The sequence below is a fragment of the Alligator sinensis genome, unplaced genomic scaffold (genome assembly GCF_000455745.1).
Source record: "Alligator sinensis unplaced genomic scaffold, ASM45574v1 scaffold353_1, whole genome shotgun sequence".
In the NCBI taxonomy this organism is placed as follows: Eukaryota; Metazoa; Chordata; order Crocodylia; family Alligatoridae; genus Alligator; species Alligator sinensis.
The window spans coordinates 1,920,432-1,925,313 of NW_005842075.1; the positions used below are offsets into that span (position 1 = coordinate 1,920,432).

The following is a 4,882-nucleotide window of genomic DNA, read 5'->3' on the forward strand; positions in this document are numbered from 1 at the left end:
TGCCCAGCACAGAGGGGGGGAAAATGCAGCGGACCCCCTGCCGCTCCGGCTGGACTCATCCTGTCCCAAGCAGCACATGGCTCCACCACCACTTCTCCCTGGTGCTGACTGGGCCAGAACTGCAGCCCAGCTGCTGCTTCCCCTCCCCAGTGCCGGCGCAGTCTGATCCCGCACAGCCCAAGCGACACAGCACAGCATGACACGAGAAAAGCCTGCCCTGCAGCCGCTTACCTGCAAGGCAGGGCCCTGTCTAGTCCTGTGCAGCAAAGCAGAACCCGGCCCAGACACTCCTTCCCCTCACCGGCGCCGCAGGTTCTGGCCCGGCCCCCCCGCCCCTCGCAAGCTGCAAACATGGCCTGAGCCAGGGGCGGGGCGGGGCAAGGCCAGCTGGGGCAGACTGAGGTCAGGGTTGGTTGACTTGCAACCAGAACCCGAGGAAACATCCTGAGGTGCTGCAGCCAGCGGCTTGTGCCGCCAGAGACTTTTAGAGAGGCAGCCGCCATTACGTGGGTTTTGAAGGGGCTCTGCGAGCCAGATCCGGCCCACAGGCCATATTCTGCCCACCCCTGTACAAGAGGGAAAGCCCCAGTGTCAGGTAGACAGCCACCCGTTCCTAAACTGGGACCCAGGGCTGCCATCAGAACTGCTAACTGCCTGATCCCTGACTGAGCAGGAAGCAACCCCAGGGTCTGGGACATAGTTGCTATGCTGTGCTGCATTGCTGTGTCTTTCAAGAGAGCAGCCTTGAACAGAAGCCATGGACCTTTAAACAGCACCTACAGCTGAGGATTGGGGAGCACACCCCAGCAGTTGCATGATCGGGATCTGGGAAATTTTATTCCCAATTTCCAAATTTGCCTGCCCTGCCATACACATCTGGCATGGCAGGATGCATGTGCATGCATTTTTGAACTGGGCATAAAGTTCCTCAGATCCAATTGGCACAATTGTATTAACATCTGCCAGTGGCCTCTGTGGGAGGTGAACTGGGCTCAAAGTCAGATAATAGATAAGGGTGACTCTGGTTTCATTTCAGGAGCTTTGGTGTTAATTTAAAAGGAAGGTCCAAATCATTCACAATTTGGCTTGCCAGAAAGTCTCCAACCACTGATGTTTGTTTTTTTTTACTTTGCAGTATTATACTTCTATTATACTGGATTTGTGACATAGCTTGACCACGCATTCTGAGGGGAAAGGCATGAGATTAATTTAAAGTAGTATTAAAAATCCACTGTTAAGTAGTTATCACAATATGCTGAAGTCCAATTTCATAAATCATTCACATTTGCTTTCTAAAATACTGATGTAACAAAAGTCATGTAATTATAACTCCCATTATGGACAAGAAGCTTATTCCACAAGAAGCATATGCCTAGGGAGTTATACTGCTCTAATAATATTCACTTGTACTAGAATATTTCTACATCAAACCTTTCAGGCTGATTGTAAGAACCACAGTTTGTCCTGTATCAAACTCCTTGCCACATAATCCATGCAGAATCAGTTAACTGCTCAAGGTGTCAACAGCTGAGTGACTGGCTTTTTTTGCCAGCTAAGCAGGATTGTCATGATAATCTTTGTCATGGAAAGCTCAAGTATTTTATGTAACATCTCGGGTGGAGAATAAGTGAAAAGAAAAGAGACAAACTCAGTGGACAGGAAGAATGCAAAATCTTGCTAAAATGGTGCACAGGAAATAAAACATGGTTGAAGCACTGAAGTAGCTATCATAGGAATATTCCACCTTTTTCTTTCTAAACAGACCCATAGGATTGATGTATATTTGGGTCTAACATAAGTCAAAACATTTTAATGATTGGTCACATTTGCACAAAGACTAAGTTGGCAGCTGGTATAGACTGACACAGATCAGCCAAATACCTTTTATTTGTCATGCTCCTCTTCATTAAGGTTCTGCTTTCTATGTTATATGTCCCTGGCAAATGTTATTTTTATTACACTAGGGGTTTTGTCATATGATGTGTCCATCACATGATGAGTGTGGCTTAACGTTCAAAGGTTACACTGTCCAGAGGGCAAAAAAGCAACGTGCCAGCTTGGGCTGCCAGCACTCGCCAGCTAAGGGAGCTGGAGAACTAGTTCAGTCCCTTTGCTTTGGCTATGCAGGGCATGTCTCCCCACCCTGCCCTGCTGATAAGCTGCTGGATGGACTGGCAAGACAGGGCATTGTCCCATGGCTCAACCCACCCCGTGTCCGTGTCCTCCAATCACTTGTACAGAACCAGATCTCTCTAGTGATATGCAAGGAGTGGGGCATTCACTATGGATCAACACTCCCCAGGTGTCCTCAGAATAGAGGAAGCCACACCAGCTCTTTCTCGCATTCCTTGCACAGAAATGTCAGCTCTTTGTAAAGTGCTCAGCCTAAAACTGAGGAATAGAAGTTGGGGGGGAGGGGGCTCTGCCCATCTGACTATGTCTAAATTCCTTTTTCTGCTCCTTCTCATGTTAGCAGGGAGCAGAGGGATCCCATCCCTTTACACTGTCATTACCTCTTTTACTTACCCTCTTGGGAGTCAGGTTATTGAAAGGGGCCTGAAAGAAACCTAAATTACTACTTTTGCAAATCAGGAAATGCAAAATTAAAGTATGTTCAGGATCCCTGGATGGAAGGGGGAATGAGGAGATAGATGGTTGAACTGGCTGGAGATAAAGGGACAGAGTTGGCATGAAGGTTGTGGTTACCTAGCTGAGGGGAACATGACTGGGTAGGCCTGGCTGAAGCAGGAGTTGGGAGCCCAGCTTTGCTGGGGTGGGGGAAAGCATAGGAAACAGGAATAGCTTGGACTATGTAACCAAGGAACTGGTAACCATTTAGTTAAACTGCTGCCTGGGATAATGTCTGGCACCTTCTACTGCTATTTACACACAAAGAGTAAATTTTCACCCCTGTTTATAGTCAAATTGTGGAAGTATGTTTGTGTGTATAGAGGGTGTCTCTCTGTGGGGAGTGATGAGCCCTGGATGCAAAAGTGGGAGACCTCTTTTTTTATATACTGAAAGTTACTGCAACCACCATGTAATAGAGCTCTCACAAGGAGGAATAAGTCAGGTCTGTGATTCTTTCACAGCCCCCATTAGCCCCTACACACTCCAGATGCTTCAATGCATGGCTGGAACCCATTTAAATAATACAAAGCACACAGGAGGGATAAGAGACATATAGAAATGGCATCCTTTATCTTTACTGAGCCATAGTTGCATCTTAGCTGCAAATTCACATGGTCATGACTAGCTCCTACAATAAATACTTCCTATTTGTTTACAAAATGTTGCTCCCCTCATTAGTCTTTCTGACTTGTGGAGGGAGAATGGAGGGAGACTGTGTGAACATATGGATTTTGCAACCTGCCCAAAAGGTCAGTCACCTTGTGGTCTATCTGATGATGAGGAAAAGTGAATTGCAGAGTTGAAGGCCTTCCACTGAGGTCATCCTATTCCCTAGATAAACAAACCTAAGGATTGTTATTTTGAGGATCTAAATTGATCTGAACTGCCAGATTTGTGCACAGCCAGAAAAGCAATCTCACGTTACCCCAAACAGAGGCCATGATGTGAAATGGCTTGGAAAAAAATTGCAAAAACCACAAAAAATGTAGTTTCTCATTGTTCAGAAACATGTAGTGCTGATTGTTTTGCCTCACAAGCTCAATTTATGCATCTGTATATAACAGTCATTCAAACTATATTTTCTTATCTGAATACCTTAATGCAGCTCAACCTTTTCACCATGAAGGCCAGATGAGTGGCACAGAGCCAGTCTGCATGCCATATGGAGCTCTGTACACCAGGATCACTCCCTGGGAGTCCTGGTATAGCCCCTGTACACTAGTATTGAGCCCTGGGGCCCAGCACTACCCCAACCCAGCCCTGCACCCTGGGATCAGGTGCCTGATGCAGCATGTAGAACCCAGGGTTTGCCATGGGTCTGGAAATTTGGTGGCAGGAGGAATGGTGCCACCACTCCCCCACTACCACATTTCTGGACCTGTCAGGAGCCCTGCAGGCTGGATGACAGTGCTGTTGGCTGGGATCTATTCCGCAGGCTGGGGGTTGAGCACTAGGCCTGTGCAAATAGGGAAGTATTCAATTTGGATTCAGCCAATTAGGAGGACAGTGATTTAATTCAGAGATTCGGATCACTGTCCTGAATCAATTCAGTTGAAACGGCTTTGGAAGATTTGGCGCTGATACAGAAAGATTCAGTGATTCAGATCAGCTGGGGAGAGGCAGGCACAGCCGGATGGCTGCAGGCACAGTTGGAGACGCCGTGGGAGAACAGGGCTGGGGCTGAGCAGTGCTAGTATCCAGCTGAGTGCTGGACTCGGTGTCACGCCCTGCCTGGCCCCAGCCTAGTCCCAGCACCTTTTTAAAAAAAAAGCCCCACACTCACCAGTTGTAGCAGTGGTGATTAGAGCCCCTGGGCACTCATGGCAGAGCCCCCCCCACACAGTGCGGAGCAGTGGGGGGCAGCAGGCATCGCCCCCCTGCCTGGCACCCTTGCTGGAGCTACCCCACGGAGTGGATTTAGCACGGCTCAACAGGGCGCTGCACACTGCAAGGGAGCTGGCGCCACTGGGGCTGAGTGATGCTGGGCCCTGGGTGACTGCTGGAGCCACTCCAGCTTCCAGACAGTATGGGGCACACTGCCAAGCCGCTCTGCACCCTGCCATGAGGCAGCTGCCTCATGGATGCCAGGCGGGGGGATGATCCCTGCTGCCCCCCGGTGCCCCATGCTGTGTGGGGGGCTCTGCCACAAGACCTCAGAGGCCCCAATTGCTGCTGTCAGAGCTGGTAAGTATGGGGCTTTTTTTTTTTTCATGCCAGGACGCTGGGGTGTGGTGGGGGGACCATCAGGGGT

At 49.1% G+C, this 4,882-nt stretch overlaps 1 protein-coding gene across 4 annotated transcripts in view; it reads right to left on the reverse strand.

The window, feature by feature from the left end:
* Window positions 1-361, reverse strand: part of CUNH4orf17 (chromosome unknown C4orf17 homolog) — a 34,142-nt gene extending 33,781 nt beyond the window's left edge. For 2 of the 4 annotated variants that reach the window (XM_025204259.1, XM_006023681.3), the window contains exon 1: window positions 232-361. The gene's annotated coding sequence lies outside the window, so the exon portion shown is untranslated. The remainder of the gene's footprint in view (window positions 1-231) is intronic. The other 2 variants (XM_006023682.3, XM_014519987.2) reach the window with 1 other exon arrangement.
* Between the last annotated feature and the right edge of the window lie 4,521 nt (window positions 362-4,882).